The sequence below is a fragment of the Stenella coeruleoalba genome (genome assembly GCF_951394435.1).
Source record: "Stenella coeruleoalba genome assembly, chromosome: 15".
NCBI lineage: Eukaryota > Metazoa > Chordata > Mammalia > Artiodactyla > Delphinidae > Stenella > Stenella coeruleoalba.
The window spans coordinates 3321532-3345674 of NC_137161.1; the positions used below are offsets into that span (position 1 = coordinate 3321532).

The 24143-nt window shown below is 51.6% G+C and overlaps 1 long non-coding RNA gene across 1 annotated transcript in view; it reads left to right on the forward strand.

Annotated features, from left to right (window-relative positions):
• The window catches only part of LOC307197919, a 110019-nt gene extending 86420 nt beyond the window's left edge, over nucleotides 1-23599 (forward strand). Inside the window, exons 5-6 of the long non-coding RNA XR_013831548.1 lie at nucleotides 19486-19610; nucleotides 22623-23599. This is a non-coding gene — a long non-coding RNA (uncharacterized lncRNA). The remainder of the gene's footprint in view (nucleotides 1-19485; nucleotides 19611-22622) is intronic.
• The last annotated feature ends 544 nt before the right edge of the window (nucleotides 23600-24143 follow it).

Genomic DNA, 24143 nt, shown 5'->3' on the forward strand with positions numbered 1-24143 from the left:
ACATGAAAGGGAGGCGGCCTCCCCATCAGAGCCTCAAGAAGGACCACCTGCCAGGCCTCCTTCTAACCCAGCGTCGCACACGTAAGTCAGGGAAACGTGCTTTCCTCCCATTGAAACTGTTCTCTGTTCCAACAGAGATGAAAACGTGAGAGGATTGTGTGGGTTTAAAAAAATAACTAATGCACAACAATGTGGATGTTCTTATTGCCACAGAACTGTATGCTTAAAAATGGTTAAAATGGCAAATTTTATATTATGTGCATTTCACCATAATTTTTTTAAAAAAGCAGAAAATGAAAAGCCAAAATTGTAAACATTTACCCAACCTTAAATGAGATGGAATGAAAATGTTAAAAAACATTACAGGTGATTTTTATTTTACTTATACAATAATGCGATTTCTAAATTTTCCATAAAAGTAGTCTTTAACATTAGAAAAGTTATAAACACACACTGGTTTTATAGACAGTTTCAGAATTCTTTATGACTTCATTAACAGCAAAATTCCATGCAGTAACGATAAACCAATTGATAATGAAAAATTTTAAAAAATAAGAAACAAACTATCAGGAACCACTAATGTTGATTCAGCTCTCACCGCATAGCACTTTTCATTCTCTCACTCACTCGTGCCATGCCTGTTATGAGCTAGTTCTAGGCACAGGGACACTACAGGGGCCGCAGTGAGGTCCAGGCCTCCCTGTGGGCAAGTGAACCCGATGGCAGAAAGTGCTATGCAGAGCTGTAATGCGCATTGAAGGGGCCAGGCGTGCCAGGGACAGGGTGGGGGGTATTCCCTTGGTTGTGGTGCCGGGGACATGCTCTCTGATGAGGTGGCATTTGACCTGAGACCGCAGGGAAATAAAAAAACAACCATGAGGCTATGGGGGATGGGGGTGGGCAGACAGAGGAAACGCCACGTGCCAAGGTCCCGAGGCAGGCACCGCAGGGCGGCAGGGGTGAGTGAGGAGGAGGCTGGAGGGAGAGGCAGGAGGGAGAGCACGTGGGCCTCGGGCCAGGCAGGGATGTGAGTTTCACCCTGTGATGTGGGAGGCCATCTGCGCCTTGGGGCAGAGAGGTAGTTTAGAGAGTGGATTCCCGCTGCTGCAGGAAATGGAATGAATGGGGGGCATGATGGGCAACAGGTCGTCGTTAATCTCACCCCACCCTCTCAGGAATCAACCTCGTGGAGATGACCACAGTCCCAAATGCCAAATCCCACAGCCCGAGGGCACAGAGCTAGGATCTGGGCCTCGACTGTCTGACCCAACACCCCACAGCCTCCCGGCGTCCACCTCCCCAGACAGGGCTGACGGCCTCACCTTGCTCCCTGGAGCCCCAGCTCACCAGGCAGCCTCACGCAGGAAAAGCAGTGAAATCCAGCTTTTGCCCTTTATGAAAACCTCAGCTGTCTGCGTCCCCCATGCCTTATGCCTTCCTAATCCCAGCCGCCAAGCATGCAGGGCTGAGGGTCGCCACACAGAGACGCCCCTGGAGAAGGTACTTACTTAGCAGTTCAGAGCAGGGGCTCTGGAGCCCGAAGACCTGGTTCAAGTCTCAGCTCCATCACTTCCTATTAGGTGAACTTGGCCAAGACTGGAGAGGAATTAGGGCCTTAAGTTCCTGGGCTGTAAAACGTAGGAGAATACCTGCCATGCTGCTGGAGGACCACCCGAGATAATTATCATGAGATCTTAGCTCAGGTGCCTCAACAAAGAAGAAGCTACAAATAAAGAAGAGCCACTTTCAATCTGATTAGACTCATTCTGGGATTAAATGTGCAACCATCCAGCGAAGTCCTGAAAGCCCTAACTTAGTTAATCTCATCAGAAAACTCTGTAACAGCAAATATCACAAGCACCTACTAGGCACCGTGCCATGCACCACAGGCTGGGCCACAGAAGTGACCTTCAGGACAGCAGAAAGGACAGCCCAGCATCTGCAGCTGTTCACCACTGATCCCATTTTATGACTCAAAACCTTTTATTTCCTTTTGGTTAGAGAGGTATTGTGAAAATGCATTATTATTACCCCCAGGCATCCAATTACATATATAAGTTGCATGTTCTAATTAAATTTTCCTAACGTCACATCTGCTTGGCCCACTGCTTATTAATTATTGAATAAAACTCTCCTGTCAAGCTGCCTCGCCTGTCTCACCCACCAGCCACTGTTCCTTCCCGCTCCGCTCTCGCCTGGCAGGCTGGGCCCTCGGGTGTCCCTGAGGATGGGTTCCCTTCGAGGACCCACTGTGGAGGCGTCCCCCTGTGACAGAGGGGGAGTCACAGGCAGAAGGAAAAGCGAGCGTAGCTGAATAAACACGATGAACCTGACGACACTCTGAAGAACCGGCGGGCCCTCCCGAAGGGGCTTCCAGGACTTTCTTCACCATCAAGGCTCTCCCTGCCCCAGAAGAGGCTTCACTGCCCCACTAGAAGAGGGACTTCCGGCCTGAGCCCCAGACACAGACATCCAGAGGCACTGGGCAGGGCAAATTTCCCAAGCCCCTGAAACCAGACTTTACAAGGCCCTGGGTGCAGGAGGTGGGTGGGGAGAACCCACAGAGCAGCAGCAGAGAGCTCAGAGCTGCATCGCCACATCTTCCTGCTCAAGGCCATCGGAGCTGCACCAGCACCGAAGGCAGCCCGTCACCATCGCTCATCCTGCAGGGATGATGCCACTCGCGCCCGAGGCTCTGCCCACACCCCCCTCCCCCATCCAGTCTGCTTTGTGTGCCCAGCACCCAAGACAAGGTCCCAAGGCCCCTGTCTGGGCTTCGGGTGTGCTGACGACACTGGGGAGAAATACACGCCACATCTTTGAGTCCAGTTTAGTCGCCAGTAATCCCTACGTGGCCCAGGGACAGCACATTCAGCTTCAGGTACATCGCTTCCCCCACTCTGGGGTGGCATTAAGGACCTGAGCTCACAGGTACCAGGCCCCAGTGGGGGGGACCCCGGGGCAGGCCCTCAGCCCCAGGGGCTTCTTCAGCTCCCAGATACCAGTGGTCCCCAACCCTGGGCTGTCACTGAGCTCCAGGGAGCGCGCTCGGCTGCCCCTGACCGTTGTCCAGTCCAGTGCAAAAGGACCCACGGGAGCCTCCCGGCAGCTCTCCAGGCCAGCCCCCTTTCCAGCCTCTGCAGCGATCTCCATCTGTTTGTTGCAGCCGAGTCTCCACACAGACCCTGGCCAAGGAGGAGGAGATGTCCGCTTCCCCTTTGTTGAGTCTCCAGTTCACCTCCCCCCACAGGAATCAGGGCACCGTGCTCCTTCCAGGTGCCTAGCAGTTTTTGCTTTTGGCAAGAGAAGTCACTAAAACCTCCTTTTTCTAGAGAGGAGAGGCTTAGAGCTCCCAAATGAAAGCTTGGACGCTTCCTGGGCTGGGAGAGAAGAGATACCAACCAAAAGACAAATTATTCTGTGACACAGGGACCTCATCCAAGCCCCTGGTGGGCGATTCCCCTCCCTGTTTGGACACCTTTGATCAGCCAAGAGTGTTCACAAACAGCCCCTGCTTCTGCCCCAGAGTGAACCTGGAATGCTTTGGGAGAGCAACAGTGGCTCCAACAGGAAAACGTGCTGAGGGAGGATTCGTAATCATTTATTCATTGCGTCAAGAATGTGTTCCTGAGCAATGGGAATGCACCAGCGAACAAGAAGATAAGTCCTTCCCATGTGATGCTTTAGAGGTGGTGGGGAGACTATCACTGGGTAAGCGGCAGCAGCAGCAGAAGTGAATTCCAGGGCGTGGGGTACAAGTGAGTGCATCACCAGCCATTGCCTGCAGTCAGAGCTGAGAGACCTGTGGTGTGGAGATTGGTGCACAGGCTGGGGAGCCAAGAGGTATGCATTTGAATCCTGGCTTTTCTATTAAACATGTGGCCTTGGCAAGTTCGTTTACCTCTTGGTGCCTCAGTTTCCCCATCTGCAAGCTGCAGACAATATGTTTTCGCTATGCCATAGGGTTGCTGCAAGGATTAAACAAGTCAGTGTATATAAAGCGCTCTGGTGGGTCCCGGGGAGAGAGCAAGGGCTTTACAAGTGTCTGCCTCTCCTGTCACTCAGGGAAGTCCTCACTGAAGACAGGCTTCAGCTTGAAGATTGTCAAGTTGAGACCTGGCAGATGAGTAAGAGTTGGCCAGACAAGGAGCAGGGGAAGGATGCTGTGGGCAGAGGGAACAGCGTGTGTGATGGCTGGCTTCAAGGAGGCGCGGCACGTTGGAGACTGTGGATTTGGGAGGCGGGGAGCAGGGTGGGAGATGGGGGTGAAGAAGTTGGTGAGAAACACAGCTCGCAGGGCCTTAGGTCATGTGAAGACCTTGAACTTTGGCCTGAGGGGCCATGGGAGGTTTTAAGTAGGAGTTGACTAGATGTCACTCTGGCTACTATGTGGAACATGGATTGACAGGGAAACCAATTAGGTTTGCAGCTGGCATGGTCCAGAGAGTTGGTGGTGGAGATGGAGAGAAGTGTGAGGGTTCAGGTGATAGTGAGGGAATAGGAGAGGCAGTGCTTGATAAATGAGTAGGTGCCTGGTGCAAAGGAGACTGGAAATCAGAAATGATGCCAGGGCGTCATCCTGCTTGGGTGACTGGGCAGATGGTGATGCCGTTCACCATCTTGAAGGAAACATCCTTCAAGGGGAGATCATCTGTCCTGTCCTGGCCATGTGACATGCGAAGGGAGAACCTGACAAGGTAGTCAGATAAGGAGATTTTGAACTTGAAGGAGTGGATAACTGAGCTGTTGAAACTCTAGGTGGAAAGGTTCTTTTAGTTTGGAATCAGCCATCACTGTGCCAACACCTGCTGGGTACCAAGCCTATGGAGAGCACCAGTTCCAGAGATGACTAAACATCAAGGGGTCACAGTCTCACTAGCCCCTCAGTTGTTCCCAGTCTGCCTTAACAGTGGAGAATATCTGAGGTTCCTGAGGAACTTGTTCACCAGAAACGAGTGGACCGAAGCCCTGAGCTTGCCTGGAGTGTGCCAGGACACTATGTCCACTTCTTCATCATGACAGACGGATTCCATTAAAGCACCCACAACCTTCCCATAAGAAGTAAAAGAGGATGGTTATTAAAAATTACAAGTGCTGTTCTCCACACTCCACCTCCCAAACTTCATTTCACAATGGCTGCCGACATCAATAACGTCGGACGGGATGATCAAGTTTGCATAATGTGGCAGCTCACCAAGGGTCCCTCTGCACAAACACCCCTCCCAGCATGAACGCCGGGAAACAGGCAGGGCTTCAAGTCCAGAGAAAAGGCCCTTAGACTGTGGGACATACGAGTCCTTTAGCACAGTACCCATGTGCGATTTTACAGACATAAGCTTCCATCAGAAGAGCTGGCTTCTCATCCCAATTTGACCCTTCCCAGTAGGGGGACCACAGACAGATCATTTAATCATCCCGTGCCTCCATTTTCTCTGCTTTTAAATGGAAATAACTGAGGGATTCTGAAAGGACCTAGATGGTGGATGTCATGTCACTGCTGAAAGAATAAACTTAAGGATACACTTAAATAAGTTATTTTGTCGATTTATCTATTAACATGTCATTACCAACTTCTTATTTGAAAAATAGCTGATCTTTAGAAAAACAGAGCAACACAGAATTGCTGGGCTCGGGTATAGCCTAACACGGATTCTAGATAAAATATTAAAAATTCAAAAATCAGTGACACACATGGGAAAAGTAGGTTAAAATAATGAATAAAGTAAAACAACTTCTTGTTGCCTTTTGGTAAATTGTATTTATAAAATGTAATTTGTGATTTATTGCAGATAGGTTGAGCTCTATGTCACTGACATCCAAGTTAAGATATAAAACATGAAATGGAGCAATGATGAGACAGCCTGAAGGAGCAGATCTCTGCAGACTCGGAGTTTCCCCCAGTCAGGCCTGACACTCTGGGTGTTTCCCACCTCGCTGACTTCCCTCCCCCTCCTCCCCGCTTTCCAGACCTGCCAAGTGTCACCCTCCCTCCGTGCTCTTTATCTCATTTTTCCTGAAGCAGAGGCTCTGAGGCTGGAGCGTGCATCAGAAGCACCTGGAGGACTTGGGTTTCAGGTTCACAGCCTGCACTTCTGACGCGTTCCAGGTGACGCTGAGCTGCTGGTCCAGGCACCACATGTTGAGAATCTCTGGGCTGAAGCTGCTTCCTGCTGCTGCCGGCTTCTCGGCCTCTTGACCCTGGGATTCCCGCTCAGCCCCGCTTCCCCCGGCCCCTCCAGGTCCTGCCTCCTTTCCTCTTGTGTGGCACTCACTCTCGGGCTCCGCCGGTCACCGCACTCGGAGCTCGTGTCTTGCGGCCAAGGACAGCGTCTGGTCCCCGCGCCGCAGCATCTAGCCCAGCATCCACGTGGATGGCACGCATCAGGTGGGTGGCGCGAGTGACGTTCATGCAGCCTTCCTCCTCGAGGAGCCGGTGGGCGCTGAACTCCAGGCTTCCTGCCCCCAGCTGGTTCTCAGCACGGCTCCCCGGGGAAGCCATTTGCCCTCCCTGGGCCTCCGTTTCCTCATCTGCCAAAGGGGCACAGTAGCACTTCCCTTAATGTCAGGACTCTCAGATGTGGGGAAAGCAGGGGGAATGCTCACGGCATGGATGAAGGGCCCGTCAGTGTTAACTGTGGGGAATACAGCCTTCTCTCTGGGACGAGGCAGGCCACATGCGCGTGCTCCCCCGGCTGTGCTGGGTTTCATCGCCAGGTAGAGCTTCTGCAGCTAGGCGTGTTCCTCAGCGGGTGCAGGGCTGAGAGAGGCCAAGCAGGGCCACCGGAAGAGCCTGGTGTGTTGACTGGGAGCGCTGGTCTCCTCCATAGCGAGGAGTCACTTCCGCTTTTGAAAACCGTAACACAGGCGCAGTTACGCTACAGCGTAGAATGAAGATGCTCCTAAGTTTGAAGGTACAGCGTGCAGATTTTAGCAGTGCCTTGGGCAGAGGCCCTGCCCCTACAGGGGCTGTTCCTTCACGGCCCCACCCCCACCCTAGGGCGCCCTGCACAGAGCTGCACACAGGCCAGGGGCTCAGGCCTGGGAGAGGAGAACAGACTAGTGAAGCTGCTTTCCAAGCACTTCTCTTACCCTAACACAAATGCTTTTGCAACCCCTGTGCCCCAAGGCCATGTTTCACACTGAGGCAGGGCCTGGAGGCAGGAGTTGACACCAGGCAGCTCTCACCCTTGGAGGAAAAAAGCATTTGATTATTTGAGGCCAGAATGGTCCAGCCTTCACCTCCCTGGCCTTTTGCACTGGAACAAGGCCAGTCAGTTCTGTCTGCTCCTGCCGGTGGTGACTTGGTTTAATCACACAACTGCGTGTCTGGGAGAGCTCCCTGGCTGCCTTGACTACACATCCTCACCCCTGCCCGGCCTCGCACACACTCCCCAGGTCACAGTCAGCCGACTTCACTCCATTCCGGATGAGCTGCAGGAAGGGCTATGATACAAGCTGCAGCCCCGTGTCTTGGAGAACGTGTTTTCTGAGCGCAGCAGCTGTGTGGGCTCTGCTTGGCACGTCTTTGCTGCACCGAGTGGTTTCGGGTCCCGAGTGGTGGGAGCAGGCCGGCCTGGCCGGCTCCCTGCTCTTCTCACTGCTGTGTCTGTCCACATCTGGCCACGACCTCCCGGCCCCTCCGCATCATCACCCCCTGACGTGTGGGGTGGCTGGCAGGGAGCTGGGCAAAGGCTGGCTCCTCGGGCACCTGCTTCGAAAGCAGTGCCTTTCAGCCCTTTGAAGGGCCAGCACTGTAGTTGTAAGAATTGCAACCAAGGGCTCCAAGACAGGATTTCTCAGCATTTGGGGCTGGTCGTTTTCTGTTGGGGGGCTGCCCTGTGCACTGTGGGGTGTTCAGCAGCAGCCCTGGACTCTACTGGATGCCAGTAGCAGCTCCCCCCCACCCCACGTGACAACCGAAAATGCCTGCAGACATCGCCAAATGTCCCTGGAAGTTAAAACTGCCCGGCTGAGACTCACTCAGAGACAGCGAGGTGCAGAGCAGGGCCAGGCCGCTCAGTGGGTGAAGACTCGGGGGTCAACCCAAGGGATGCCTCAGAGCTGAGGCAAAGGAGGGAGCCTTTCCTGGGCCTTGCTCACCCCCAGCCAAAAGCTCGTGCTGCACCGCAGGCCCGTCCTCGGCTGCTCAGGGGGCCCTGGGGCGGAACAGCCCTCACCCCGGCCTCCGAGTCTCCGCATCGCTCCTCTCTGAGCATGATCCTCCACTGCGGGCGGCCCTGAGACAGCTCCTGTCCCTCATTCCCACTGCTCTGCTCCCACGTCTCCCGCTCCCTCGTGTGAGACCCCGAGGCTCCTGGCTTAGGGGTCAGAGGTTTCCCTTAAAAGCAGGTGATGGATCTCGGCAGGTGCTTCTCTCTTCCATTGGCCGGAAGCTCTGCTATTATTTCCTCCCTTTATTAGTGTATTTTTTAAGTTATTCAAATAATGAGATCAAAAATATGTAAAAATGTGGAAAAACTGGCACTCAGCCTTCAGGAGGCACTCACCTATTCAGGTGATGGGCTTTTGATTAGGAAGCCATAAGGGCTAGACTTTTCCCACAATTATCATTTACAGATCAATTTAACCAACCTGTCCCAATTTACTGATTGCGCCTTCAGGTCCCTCTATGCGCGTATAGAATAGCTTCGTCTGACTTACAAAATTAAGAACGAGAAAGGCTGACCCTTACGGACGGTGCGAGGACTTGGCCCAGACGGTCGCCTGTGAAAGCAGCCCATCATTATGCAGTTGCCTGCGAACGGCGCAGGTGTAATTGGCACATTTGACTTCATATTGCGCGGTCCTTTAAGTATCTCTTCTGATGTGTTAAAATTAGCCGTTTCCTCAACCACAAAAAGAGGAAGGAACGTCCTTTTTAAGCAAATGTGTAGAGAAAGCTTCCATTTGTCTGGATCAGTTGAAAGTGGTCCTGTCTAAAGACGGGGCTGTACAGCAGGTGACCTTTCAAGGCGGCATCCAGACTTAAGATGTTAGAATTCTCCCCTTTTGATTAAAAAGAAAAGGTCTTTCTTGACACCTCAGAATGACTGTTATCACAATGGGAATTGGAGAGAAGGAAGGGCAGAGGAAGGGGAGAGAAGAGAGATGTGAAACAGCCTTGGGGTCTAGGTTTTGAGTTAGGGTGCCAGGAATGGGAGGGGTGAGTAAATGGTTTATTGCACACAGAAAGGATACTATTTGACTTAACAGCCCTACCCCCCGGACCTGAAGCAGCTGCCCGTGGTCCCTCAGGTGCAAGGGAAGCAGGGACTTGAACCCACGTATGTCTCACTCTGGCACCAACCTCATGAAATTGTATTGCTCCCGAGGTCCAGGGAAAATTGATCATGCTTGTTTTCTTCCATAAGTAAACAAAAGTCCCCCCAAAGACCTAGAGAACACACTTGAGACTATAAAGATAAAGTTAAGCCCTTTGGGAATGCTCCCAGCCTTGAACTTCACCTGGTGTTACTGGTGGTGGAGGTGTCCACAGCTTCCCCTGCAGATACCAGGTCTGACCCTGACAGCCTGACTGCAGGGAGCTCTGGCCGAGAAGCTGCAGGCAGCCGTGGCCTCCAGAGCAAGGGTGGGCAGGGCTTGCAGAGGCAGGTGTGAGGCCACTGGCCTTGGGGCACATGGGTGGAAGGAGGCACTGAGAAGGGTTGCAAAGAACACATTTTTCTGATTTCCTTGATATTTCAAGGGTAAGTGCTATATACACAGCAGAAAAAGAGACATGAAACAACTAGTACAAAGTTTTGATCATATATCATGGGACAAGAATAGAAGAGGCAAATATCCATGGGCCTTACAGTTAATTGAACAAAGTCAAATGCCGGATTTGCCAATTTTTGATTGTCACACCTCATGCAAGTTACTTTAGCTTTCTGAGCCTCGGTTTACGCATCTGTAACATGGGGATGATTGGAATAGCATCAGCTCACTAGTGTGCTGTGTCAGATCGCTAGGAAACTGCTAATTGACAGCTGGCACCGGGGGACCCCGGGGTCAGAGACTGTGTTGTCTAATCCTAGCTCTGTCCCCTACCTGCTGTGACTCTTGTTTGGTCACTTCACTTACCTGAGCTCAGTGTTCTCATCTGGAAAAAAAGCAAAAATGAAAATAAAAAAGGTAGAGGCAGAGGGAGAACCACCTCCCAGGTTTGGCCTGGAGACACACAGATGATGGAAAGGAAGCTTCCCTACAAACTAGAAAATGGTGCAGAATTAGAAGCAGGACTGCCAATGAGATATGACTGATGGGGGTTGAAAATCCTCAGACTTCCTCCTCCTGTACCGTCCATCCACTAAAGATGACCTTGCTTTTGCTAGCCCAAATTCTTCCCCTCCCCACAATTTGGAAATGGGGTTGAGGAGTCAGGTTCTGGTGCAGGGACAATGAAGGGATGCTGGCTAGCTGGGAAAGTCCCAGGGTTCTCCTTTGTTATAAAGAATCTGGGTTTTAGGTAAACTTGGAGATGCCGCAGTGGCTGGAGAATCTACATAATGACAGGGGAGGCAGGAGAGGAGGAGAGGGAGAGAGGATTACTTTGGGGTGTGAGGAGATTTATTTAGGGAGTTGGCAGGTGAGAAACATGAAGGGTATGAGGTGATGGGGAGAAAAGGAAATTTGGAGAAGAGATGCTTTGGGTTACTAACAGGATCCCCATTAAAGTTTGTGGACAAGCAAGAAAAGATTGCAATTTATTTCTAATCATTTTTGGTTGTGGAATTTGCTTCTTTAAACGTGACTCCTTGCAAAGCGTGGGCCACACACAGCACTGGTGTGTGTTAGGGCATACTGCAGTAGTGTTCTGGACCATCCTCTGGGAAAGGGCTTTCTCATCACGGGGATGGGCACTGCTTTGTAGTTCATCAGGTATTTTTACAAGCGTTTTCTCCTTTGAGTTTCTGCGAAGCACTACGGAAAAGGCACAGCGTGTATTTTTACATGTGTGGATACTTAAGGCTGTGCTCCTCATGAATATTAAGCTCTGGCCACTCACTGAATGTACATAAACATTCACCCTGGGCCACACACTGTGTTTGGCAAACAAACGTGGTCAGGCATAGCTCCTGGAAGAAGCAATATTGAAAAAGACTCAGGAAGGATGAATGGGAATTATTTATGAGCTGAATGACCTGGGGAGTGTGTGCAAGGCCGGGCAGGGGTGAGGATGTGTAGTCAAGGCAGCCAGGGAGCTCTCCCAGACACGCAGTTGTGTGATTAAACCAAGTCACCACCGGCAGGAGCAGACAGAACTGACTGGCCTTGTTCCAGTGCAAAAGGCCAGGGAGGTGAAGGCTGGACCATTCTGGCCTCAAATAATCAAATGCTTTTTTCCTCCAAGGGTGAGAGCTGCCTGGTGTCAACTCCTGCCTCCAGGCCCTGCCTCAGTGTGAAACATGGCCTTGGGGCACAGGGGTTGCAAAAGCATTTGTGTTAGGGTAAGAGAAGTGCTTGGAAAGCAGCTTCACTAGTCTGTTCTCCTCTCCCAGGCCTGAGCCCCTGGCCTGTGTGCAGCTCTGTGCAGGGCGCCCTAGGGTGGGGGCGGGGCCGTGAAGGAACAGCCCCTGTAGGGGCAGGGCCTCTGCCCAAGGCACTGCTAAAATCTGCACGCTGTACCTTCAAACTTAGGAGCATCTTCATTCTACGCTGTAACGTAACTGCGCCTGTGTTACGGTTTTCAAAAGCGGAAGTGACTCCTCGCTATGGAGGAGACCAGCGCTCCCAGTCAACACACCAGGCTCTTCCGGTGGCCCTGCTTGGCCTCTCTCAGCCCTGCACCCGCTGAGGAACACGCCTAGCTGCAGAAGCTCTACCTGACGATGAAACCCAGCACAGCCGGGGGAGCACGCGCATGTGGCCTGCCTCGTCCCAGAGAGAAGGCTGTATTCCCCACAGTTAACATTGACGGGCCCTTCATCCATGCCGGGAGCATTCCCCCTGCTTTCCCCACATCTGAGAGTCCTGACATTAAGGGAAGTGCTACTGTGCCCCTTTGGCAGATGAGGAAACGGAGGCCCAGGGAGGGCAAATGGCTTCCCCGGGGAGCCGTGCTGAGAACCAGCTGGGGGCAGGAAGCCTGGAGTTCAGCGCCCACCGGCTCCTCGAGGAGGAAGGCTGCATGAACGTCACTCACGCCACCCACCTGATGCGTGCCATCCACGTGGATGCTGGGCTAGATGCTGCGGCGCGGGGACCAGACGCTGTCCTTGGCCGCAAGACACGAGCTCCGAGTGCGGTGACCGGCGGAGCCCGAGAGTGAGTGCCACACAAGAGGAAAGGAGGCAGGACCTGGAGGGGCCGGGGGAAGCGGGGCTGAGCGGGAATCCCAGGGTCAAGAGGCCGAGAAGCCGGCAGCAGCAGGAAGCAGCTTCAGCCCAGAGATTCTCAACATGTGGTGCCTGGACCAGCAGCTCAGCGTCACCTGGAACGCGTCAGAAGTGCAGGCTGTGAACCTGAAACCCAAGTCCTCCAGGTGCTTCTGATGCACGCTCCAGCCTCAGAGCCTCTGCTTCAGGAAAAATGAGATAAAGAGCACGGAGGGAGGGTGACACTTGGCAGGTCTGGAAGGTGGGGAGGAGGGGAAGGGGGTTACGGTGGTAGAGCCTGCTGCTTCTCTGTCCAGCCAACAGACAGGATTTCTGCCTGCCTTATTCTTGGTGCTAGAACGCTGTTCGTGTTTGAGCATCAGTGTGCTTTGGAAGGGTTAATGAATCCTGCCTGGTCTAATCCAGCCTCTCCTGTTGATGGTTAAAGATCAAAAAGGGAAATCAGCTGGGGACTTCCAGGGAAGATTATGTGGATCCGTAGCAGGTTGAATGCTGACCTCCAGAAAGATATGTCCACACCTCAACCTCCAGAACCTGTAGATGTGACCTTATTTGGACAAAAGGGTCTGGTCTTTACAGGTGTAATTAAGTTAATGATCTTGAGATGAGATCGTTCTGCATTTTCCAGGCAGGCCCTAAAACCAATGACAAGTGTCCTTATAAGAAACAGAGGAGAAGACACAGAGAAGCCATTTGAAGCCGAGGCAGAGGCCGAGTGAGGCAGCCACACCAAGGAAGGCCTGGAGCCGCCAGAGGCTGGAGAGGGGAGGAAGGACCCTCCCCGGAGCCTGCGGAGGAGCTCTGTCCTGCCCACACGTGCATTAGAGATCTGGCCTCCAGACTGGGGACAATATGCTTCTGGTGTTTTAAGACAAATTGTGGCAGTTTGTTCCAGCAGCCCCAGGAAACTAATACACCACCTGCCTGTGTACTCTCGGAACTATTTCCTTCCTACTGAACACTGCTGTCCTAAATGTGCCTGCTTTATCCCTTTCCTTGTTTACTTCCTGTGTTCCCGCTGGGCTGTGAGCACCAGAAGGGCATAGTCTGGCTCCAGATCTGGTGCCTCGTAGGCGCGCTGCAAAGATGTGTTAAGTGAATGCACAGAAGAAAGTGGCGTAACAAAGATTCAAACCCATCTTCTGACTTCAAGTGGATATTTTGTACTGTGCACATTAGCAAAGTTACAGGATAGATGGAAGGTCACCCAGCAATAGTACAGCACCAGGTGCCTGGTGCGTGTTAAATAAAACCAGATGAAGCACATGTCGCGGCTCCAAGCCGTTGTGTAAAATGGGGCAGACCTGAATAAACGGCTCATTGAGCCTAAAGCAAGGCTTCTCAGTCTCGGTACTGGTTACAGTTGGAGCAGAATCATTCTTTATTGGGGTGGGAGCTGTCCTCTCGCTGCGTTGTGGGGTGTTGAGCACCATCCTGCTCTCTCCCTACCAGATGCCAGAAGCATCACCCCCCCAAGCCAGGTGTGACAACCAAAAATGTCTCCAGACATTGCCAGATGTCCCTGGGATGCAGGAACCATTGCTCCACGTTGAGAACCACTGACCTAAGGAATCTACACATGGACAAGTAAACTTGGCCTCCTCTGAAATCAGGGAACAAGAACTGCCCCCCCTCCCCCGCAAGCCATAGACGCTGACAGAAGTCCACCAGCTACAATCAGAACAGGCTCACAGCAGGAGACTGCCAGGGGACACACATGATTTCAATTCACGGAGAAGCAAGAGGAGAAGCTGTGAAAGCTGGAGACGGAGCAACAGGCTGCCAGGGAGAAGGAGGAAGTGCTGTGCGTGGGCAGGACAGAGGAGGGGGCAAAGCTACAGCCCCCTTACTGCCACCAACCCGGTGGGACAGGTCCTGAAGAATAACCTGGGAATCAGTACTGCAAGTGGACAGAGCAGAGAAGTGACACGCACAGGACCCAGTGAGTGCCGGGCCCATGCCCCCACTATTCACGAGGTGCCGCTCCCACCCACGCCGGGAAATGACCACAGTCCATACCGAGGCAGGTGGTGCAGAGAATCTGGGGAGACAAGTGTAGAGCCGCAGTGGGGGTGATGCTGGTGGTGGGGGTGATGTCGCCTCACGTTTACGGGATACCTGCTGTGTCCCGAGCACCGTGTTATCCAGGTCAGGGTACCCAGAGAATGTCAGTCGTCACCATCCAGCCTCCATCTCCAACTCTGAAAAGAGCATAAACAGGAGAAAGGATTAGAGACATAACAGGTGACTTTGGAAGACCTCTCTCAGCCCTTTCTCGAGAAACCAGGTAAAAATTAATAAAGGCAGCAGAGGATGTGGTAAGGCCATCAACGAAATGTGGTTAATATAGCAAACACCCATGTCCCACCACTCAGCTTTAGGAGATGCCATGGTTGTTCTGTACTTACAGCAGACCTTTTTGATTTAGTGAATAAAATAATACCAAGACATTTCAAGTACCATTTCTGTTCCTCTCTTTCCCTCCTCCGTGGAAACCTGATTCTTAAAAGTGATGAATATCCTTCCCTTTTGTACTTCTGATAATAGATGTGCATCCAAAAATCGTACGTAGTATTGTTTCCTGTGTTACTTTTATGCAAATTGTATCTAAATGGACATGTTCTTTTTCACTTTCTTCTCCCTCCCCCTCATATTTTGTTTTTGAGAATTTTCCAGGTTGATATGGGAGACCTAATTCAATCACTTCAACTGCCACAGATTAGTCTGTTGCATCAATTACCTTATCCAATCCCCTATTAGAACATTTAGGTCATTTTCGATTTGTTAACCAAAACAACACTGCAGTGAAGATTCTGGTACACGTCTCCTTGTGCACGTAAGAGCGTTTCTCTAGGCTACAGATATAGGAGTGTGTTGTGGGATTATAGGGTATAAATGTTTTCGACTTAACTAGGTATTAACAAGTTACTTTCCAAAGTGGCTGAAACAATTTACACTATCAATAATAGCAGGGCAGGAGTTGCTGCCTGGCAGAGTCTTGTTTTTTCAAATCTTCAAGGAACTGATTATTCCTACACTGTCTCAACAGTTCCAGTGCATAGAGAAAGACAAAAATCACTTGACTGTTTTTATGAAGGCTGTATAACCTGGAAGCCAGGGCTGACATAGATCACCACAGAAAAGGTAGTTAGAGAAGGTTTATGCGAACAGCTTGAACGTAGTTAGCAAATAGAAGCAAATGACACACCACGATGGTGAGCACAGTCCAGGAACTGTTCCGTTTAGGAAACTTTTAAAAATGCCTTTACCGGGGCTTCCCTGGTGGCGCAGTGGTTGAGAGTCCGCCTGCCAATGCAGGGGATGCGGGTTCGTGCCCCGGTCCGGGAAGATCCCACATGCCGCGGAGCGGCTGGGTCCGTGAGCCATGGCCGCTGAGCCTGCGCGTCCGGAGCCTGTGCTCCGCAACGGGAGAGGCCACAGCAGTGAGAGGCCCGCGTACCGCAAAAAAAAAAAAAAAAAAAAAAAAAAAATGCCTTTACCAAATTAACAGGACAAGGGGAAAAGAAGCATGCAATCACTTCTTTTCTTATAAGCCATAAATATACTTCATAAAATTTAGTATCCACTTCTGATACTGGAAATGGAAATAGGGGATATGCTTTATAAATATTTTTTAAATACACATTTCAATCCAAAAATTACCATCATAATTCATTGTGAAAATGCTACAAGTATTCCATTAGAGTCACAAAGTTATGAGTGCCCTTTATCACTACTATTGTATAACATTTTTCCAGAAGTGCTGAACAAAGCAATTAGACAAGAATATAAAGCAGTCCTGAACGCTGGAAGACACAAAACAATCATAATTTGTAGATAATGAGGTTGTATTCTTGGAAAATCTCAAAATAATAAAAAAGTGGGCACTGTGGAATGGGGACTTGCCTCCTTCAGCCCTGAGCCTGCAGAGCCTAGCGTTGGCCTGGCCCAGAGTCTCTGCTTGATAAACGCCTGTGGATGAGTGCAGGGTGTTGAGGCCAGCATTCCCCAGAGCACGCTCTCTGGAAGGAGCGCACATCCATGTTATGGGATGAGGCATTCCGTGGACAAGTTGGGTTGGGGAGCATGAGATGGGATCAAGACAAATGAGTTCGTTTACCGCAGAACATCTTAGATCCTTTAACATGAGGATACACCTCATGACCCTCCAAGAGTCTCCCAGCCATCATGACTGCAGAGCCCCTTGCTTGGAGCACTTTGGGGTATCCCATATCATGGAACATTCTGGGATGGAGTATGCCCAGAAGAATATTCAACAAACTGTTAAACTAGGGGATGGGATTTGGGTGGTCACTAATTTGTCTTTGTGCTTTGTGTTGTTCGAAACGTTTACAGCAAGTGAGCAGGTATCATTTTAGACACACACAAGATAAAAAAGAGTGAACGCTAAAAATGCGATCTTTTGCTGAATGTCAAAACCAACTTTAGTTTACCAAATCATGAATTCTACAGAAGTTGTTTGGAAAGATGAAAGGCCAGCTTGAACCCAATGGAAACGTGTGAAATAGCAGAACCAGATTTTTGGTACTCGGATTCCACCTTCCCCACCTACTTATAGAGGGACTTCGGGGAAATCACTTCACCTCTTTGAATCTCATTCTGTGACACAGCCGTCTCACAGAGTGGATGCTTCAACACAGTAAGACGTAATAAGCCCCCGTCAGTGTTCGCTACTTTCACCATCACTAATGTTGATGGCCCTAAATTAAATTGTGCCACCTAAGTATGTCTCAGTGTCTGAGGTCGTTTATTCCAATCTGCTCAAGTCATCCTCTTCTACGCCCAAACCCCTCAGCTTTGCTAAAGGACCACAGACAAAAGGTTTCAGGTGGGTCCCGGGTTCAATCACACTCAGATTTAGCAGGTTCCCCGCTGGCCTCCCTCTGGCGTGTGGTTGTACCCACAGCCCGTCCCCTCCCAGTAGGGCTGCGGCGACGCTGAGCAGCTATGGAGAACCCAGCCTGGGGAGAGACTTTGGGAGGCACCAGAATGCTGAGAAGTCGGCCCTGCAGCTGGGTCTTGTGTTTGTTTATGGAGCAGTTATTACAGTAACATCTGGATGCCTTAGATGATACCGGGAAAAGCAAAGATTATGTTTAGCTGTCTGATGTATTTTAAGGGATGTAGCTTTTATTCTGCATGATTAGGAAGTAATTAGCGGCTTAAACTTGATGCCTTCACTCAGTCGATTCCATGACTCTCTCTCCTAGTACAGGATGAGGAACGTGGTGGAATTCCTTTTATTAATAAATTACCATTGTCTACCCCCGTTTTTGGCCTCAATGCAGAGCTTTCTGTCCTTGTGTTGAATAATTGATCACTTAAGCTGACTTTTTCATGGGGCCCCACGAGTCTTGGGAAAGGCAAAATGAACAAGTTAGCCAGTGGCCTGACCCTCTAACAGCCTGCACCCAAGCAGTCCCAGCCACCACCCACCAAGCAGAAGAGAATAAAAGAAAAGAACAGGAAAAATACTAAACTCCAAGAGTAGTGTAGGACCGGGGGTCCTCAGGATTGTGACTGGGTTAATCTGTGTTCGGGTCCCTCCTCCACCGTGCAGCCTCCGTTTCCATCGAAAATCAGTGCTCTCCTCACCTGCAAAGTGGAGCAGGTGACAGTACCAACCTCATCGTGCTATTGGGGGATCCAGGAAAGAGACCACATGAAGGGCCTGACACCAAGTGGGGTACGAAGTGTCACACACAGAGGAACACATGCATGCACATATGAGTGCAAGAACATGTGTGTGTGCACACATACACATACACACATGCACACATACACACATGAGCGATGGGATTAAAGTGGGAACCACCTCAGGACTGCTGTGAAGACTAAATGGCAGAGTGCACCCAGAGCACTTGGAATGTGGCCTGGCATATAACACAAGCTCAAAGAACAGTTCTTGTTATTATTATCAAGTTAGCTTGGTTTTTATTTATTCACAAACCAAAATATGTCAAACTCTCACCCCATCTTACTCTTTGGAACATACATGCTTGCTTTTTGCCAGAAAGATTCTTGCCAAGGAACGCTTTTGCTCTATGTATTTAGAAAACCCAGCCTAACCTACTCTTGGCTTTACACCAGGAGCCAAGCTGGCTCTACCTAAGACAGCACCCCAACCCTCCCCATAGGAAAGCCACTGCCCCTCACCAGACCACTGCCAGGTAACGCAGCTGAAGAGAAACTCCAAATGCCGGAAATGGATTCTCCCAATCTTCTGCATATAAAAAGGTTTTTAATTTTTTAAAACTGAATCTCATTAGTTTAAAACTCCTAAGTGTGACTCTGCTCCTTTCCCTGGCATTCTTTTTGAGATCAGGAAAAATACAATTTTCCTCCTTGAGGAAAGCAGGATTCCATGTGCACCAACTTTCTCTAGGTAACACAGCCTCGGCCCTATAATTAATATGCCCGCCATCCACAGCCTTATAATTAAACGTGACCTGCACGGGACCGGGAGGAAGTCACAGGAAGGCGGGAGGTGAATCACTGGGCTGGTTTCTGCCGCCCATTTCCCAGGAGCCCACGAGGAGGGCGGGAGGCCGCACAGGGAACGGGAGTACCCCTGAAGCCAGCTGGAGGCCGCCGGTGCCCCCGCGATCACTTATGTCCCCCGGCGGTCTGTTTTCCAAGGTGCTTCATGGAACATTAGGCAAGCAGAGCCTGATAATGGCTGCAGAGTCTCTGTCCACCTCCTAACATCTACATTGCCCGCGGAAGACACAGCTACTCCGTCACACAGGCCAGGGCTCGTGCAAAAGGAAATGGAGGATTTGTCCCGAGTCCTTGCCCACTCTTCAGCCTGACCATTAGTTTCTAGAAGAATACAGGCAGGGAAAATTTCGGGGAAGCTTCTGTGCTCGTTGCCGTGGGTGTGGTCCTCCCGCCCCCTATGGGACCTCTGGCTTATAGATCTTTTGGCTCCCCAGGTCCTCCCATTCGTGCTCACCCGGCATCCCACCTGCCCGCTCCGTTTCCCGGACCTTCTGCAGTAAGTTGGAGCCATATGTCTGGATGGGGCAAATAGACCAGGAATAGAAGTGGCACGTGGGGCTGCCATGCTGTGAAAACCAAGCATCTCCTTTTTCTCTTGACTCCTCTTCTTTGGCAAACTTTGTAGGACGTTTAGTCGGGATGAAGCGGCTGCATGGTGGCAGAACCCCCTTTAGCTGGAGTGTGGCGAGCAGAAGTCCCCACCCATCGGCGCTGGGCAAGCCCTGTGATCAAGAAAGAGCCCTTTCTGAGGTAAGCCACCGAGGGTGTCGGGGTGATCGCCTGCCACACTCCTATTGCCACTTGTACTGAAATAAGCACCTACTGTCTGCCAGGCACTGGATGGAACATTCAACAGCATAGTAGAAAAGACAGGAAAAACAAACAGGTAAACACATATTGAGAAGCCTGATCAATTCTTTGAAGGACAACAGGATTATGTCCTGGACAATAGTAGGGGTAACCTGTCTATCTGTTTTGCTCAAGGAAGGCCTCTCTGAAGAGGGACATTAGGGCGAGATGATAAAATTCAAGAAACCAGCCCTGCCAAATGTGGGAGGGAGGGCAGGGCATTGCAGCAGTGGAACATCTTATGCAAAGGCCCTTGTGGTAGAAGGGAGCGTGGGACTCGCTAAGGAACAGAAAGGGACCAGTGTGGCTGCGAATTGGTACAGGCGTGGACCAAGGGAGGTGGAGGATATAGGCGGGGACACATCACAGGGGCTCCTATTTTTCCCAGTGAGAGGACAGTCCATTGGAGGATTTTCAGCAAAAGAGACATGATCTGATTGACTTTTAAAAGGAGCACCCTGGCTGCTGTGAGGAGGAAAGGCTGCATGGAGGCAAGAGAAGCAGCAGGGAGATGAGAGGGAGCCAGTGGGCATCGCCCCCGTGGAAGCTGACAGTGGCCCAGGGCAGTGGCCGGGGAGAAGGGAAAAGGGTCAGACATGAGAAAGTTGTCATGGCCAATTAATCAGGTGCCACCAGTTCTCTAGGCATTTCTGCCCTGTGCCCCACATCCAGATGTTCACAGCTCCATTTGCTGAGGTCCCCGGGCCCTGCCGGCAGCAGCTCGTGGCTTCCAGCCTGGTCCCCTCAGAGGGCACTATGCCTTGACCCTAAGGAAAAACCGGAGGCCCTTGGAGCCAGGGGAGAGCGTCCTGAGAGGCAAGAAGGCCTCTCACGTGGCTGCTGTGTCACAGCACAGGCCGGGTGACCCTGGCTTTCAAGCTGTGCCCTCCCAGACACAGATCTTAATGTGCCCTGCGCCCAGCACTTAACTCTTTCTCCACCGTCCCTTTGTTCCCTTTGGTTTGAATGTTGGCAAATGGCCTCCTGCAAGTTCTCTCCTTTCAAGCAGATGTTCTCTGCCCGGAACGTGTGCTCTGCTCCTTGAGAAAGTCACTCTCAAATGCGATTATGCCTCTGAACTTCCTGCAAAAACTTGTTAAACATGCAGATTGCAGGCACCCATTGCACACCCACCAAAGCAGACCGCTCAGGTAGGGCCCCAGGCAGCTCGTGTCCCTAACAGCCCCTCGGGAGACCTCAAGGAGCAGCCAGCGTAGGAAAGCACCGAGCCGACGTGTCAGAGTGCAGAGGTGCCTCCTTTTCCTTTCCCCGAACTCTGTACTGAGGGACTGCAGCGCGACCTGGCGTGCACGGCCCGGAGTTAGCTCTGGCCTCACAGGCTGCGAGGGGGTGGTCCCCATGAGAGCCCCTCCCTTCAGATGCCAGCCCAGTGCTCCCGGGTCCCCAGGCCACCTGCACTTCTGACCCACTGGCTACAGATTTGGGCTCCCACAACCTCCCTGGGTTCAGTAATTTGCCAGGAGGACCCTAGAACTCAGGAGGCCGTTACACTTAGGATTAGCATTGCTACGAAAGACACAAGTGACAAGGAGCCACATGAAGAGGTGCTTAGGGCCAGGCCTGGGAGGGCCCCAAACACAGAGCTTCTGTGCTGTCTCCCTTTGGAATCAGGGCTCGTCCCGTCCCCCTTCTAGCACATGGATGTATATCACCACCCAGGAAACTCACCTGCACCTGGGGTCCAGCGCTTTCTCTGTAGGCAGGATGACTGGATCACGGGCTGCACCACTGAACTCACCCTCTAGCCCCCTCCCCTCCCGCAATGTGTGATATCACAGAGGTCTAAGCCCCAGTCCTCTGACCACATGATTGATCTTTCTAGCAGCCTCATCCTGATTTATCTCATTAGCATAAACCCAGGTCTGGTCCAAGGGGCCCCCATGAATAGCAAAGATACTGCTATCACCCAGGAAATTCTAAAGATTTAGAAGTTTCCTCTCAGAAACCAGGGATAAAGGCCAGACAAATCCTTTATTGTATTGCAGGGACGTCTGTACTGCACAAATGCTGGCCACTGAAGGATTCTGAGCTTCAACAGAACCAGTGGGATGCAGCCCCTAGGCATAGGAGACCCCCACCTGCTTATCAGAGGCCGAGGCACCAGGAATAAAAGACAGTATTGGGTCTGGCCGTTAATCATGGGGTGTTGCTTGCTATGGAGATAAAGGAGTTGAACTGGGAGAGAATTTGGAGAACATTCTGGAAGGAGCCTATAGGAGGGCTATGTGAGTCTCTGGGAAAGCCAGGGTGCCTGAAGGGCAGGCCGGGCTCTGTGGTCTCCATGTCTCTCCAGGACCACAGGCAGGCAGAGCTCGAAGGCGGGGGAGAGGAGGAGTGGCCGTGTCCGGCACAGGGACCACTACCTGCACTCAAGCGCTGTGTCTGCTTCCAGGCCCTGAGTTTCCATAGCAACTCCAGGCCCTCACCCTCCCAGCCCCACTGCCTCAGGCTTTAAATGGGCGAGTGAAGGAGAGAGGATAAAATTTGACTTTTCGTTGACGAGGACCAGGATCCAAGAATTAAACTGCTCCTATTTAAGACCGCTCTCTCCCAGCCCCGTGAGAAGAGGTAATTTCACAGATTAGCCAAGAACCCTGAATAAGTTAACCCCTCTGCGGCAGGAGTACGACTCCCTCCACTGCAGAAGGCTCGGGCCCGCACATTCCTGAGGCTTTCTGCTGCCCTTTCCCTCTGGGCCTGTTCAAATCACTCCAGCTTCTCTCCAAGGAGCCCGCTAGGTCTGCTGGATGCTGCCAGCTCCAAGGAGTCTTCAGCATTCAAGTAGCGACTTGGGCCAGGAAACATGGAAAGGGGAGTTCTGTGTGGGTGACTGATGGATCCAGCACAGAGCTACTCCCCCGTCACAGCCGCCGCTTTAAAATTAATTTCCAGGTGACAACAGCCGTCTGACTATAGACAGCTCAGCGCAGAGATGGCCAGTCAGGCTCACTCCCAGATGCCTGGTCAGCGATTCCCAAAGCATCCACTCCGCAGTTCCTGATTCCTCCACGAAAGCCTGGCTCTTTCCTCCCATCTCCCAGTCCCAGGACAGAATCTAGGGTGAGAGGTGAGGGTGGCCGCCCTGATCCATTGCCGATGGCAGGCCCTTCTCCCCGCTCTGCCTCCAGGCCCCCAGGTGAGTAAATTAGGTAAAGCTGTTGGAGTTCATCTGAGGCTGGCAGGTTTTCCTGGTCAGCCCGACCTCCACAAACACCTCCACAATAAGATTTCTATTAGGGAAAAATGGCTTCAGAGTTTTAAGCGTGTTTCCTGCCCCCGAGTGCCATGGTTTTAATTAACAGTATCACCAAGTGGCTCTCCCTGGCAGATGGCAGCAGTGGAGGCCCGAGGAGGAAAGAGCAGAGCAACTTCTGTTTGCGTGAATCCTGCCAGCACAGAAGCTGCGTCTCAGGGTAGAGTGACGGCAAAGTGAGCTTTCAGGCCACAAGCATCTTCCGGCAGAATCCGGGCTGTTTCGGCCGCCAGGTGCAGCGGGCTCACACAGTCCATGCCACGGTGACAGGCGGGGCTGAGGCCATCCCTGGTTTGCTGCAGGAAAGGCTGCAGTGAAATCCCAGCGGCAGTTGGCACACGGGCAGCCAGGCTGCACATTGGCACAACAGAACCCCCCCGGGCCTCCCAGGCCCCGAGGTGAGTGCCAGCCTTGAGAAAATCAATCAGCTGCAGCTCTAACTAATTACAGGCTCAGCTCACCCCACGCCTGGCACCATGAGAGGCAGGGCTCTGCATCCCGGCCTGGCAGAGCCCTCAGTTGGACCAGCGTCCAGCTGCAGCGTGGCTGCAAAGTCCCCTCCCCTGCTGTAGTGGCAGGGGAGCCACTACCAGACAACTCGCAGGGGAGCCCCTAAGAGAGCATTTTCGTCAGCTGCTCACCCAGCAGGGTTCTTTGAGGCACTTATTAATTTTCTTGTTAATAACAAAAAGAGGTGGGGATTCATTGTGTCAACCCCTGTTCCCTCCCTGACTCTCAGTCTGTTTGGCTTCGGCCAGTGGTGTGAGAACGACCCCCGACCAGCAGTGCAGATCAAGTAAAATGCAGGCAACCCCCATTATCCATGTATTATCAATTCCTGGAAATGCTTTGCAGAGCAAATTTTCATCGGAAGCTCATATCCCATTATGTGAAATGGGAAAAAACAATAACACATTCCCAGACCATCCAAAACCCCAACCAGTTTTCCAGGTATCACTGAAACACTCCAAAACACCTATATAACAGCACACTAAGGATTTTTGCATAATGCAAGTATGTAAAACGCCTACTTTCTAATTAGTCCACACCGAATGAACTCATGGAGGGGAATGTTTACATGCAGTATTTAACTGCACTGAACAGAATCCGATTCGAAATCTATTTGCTTTCTACACTGCAAGGGGCAGGTATAAAACGTA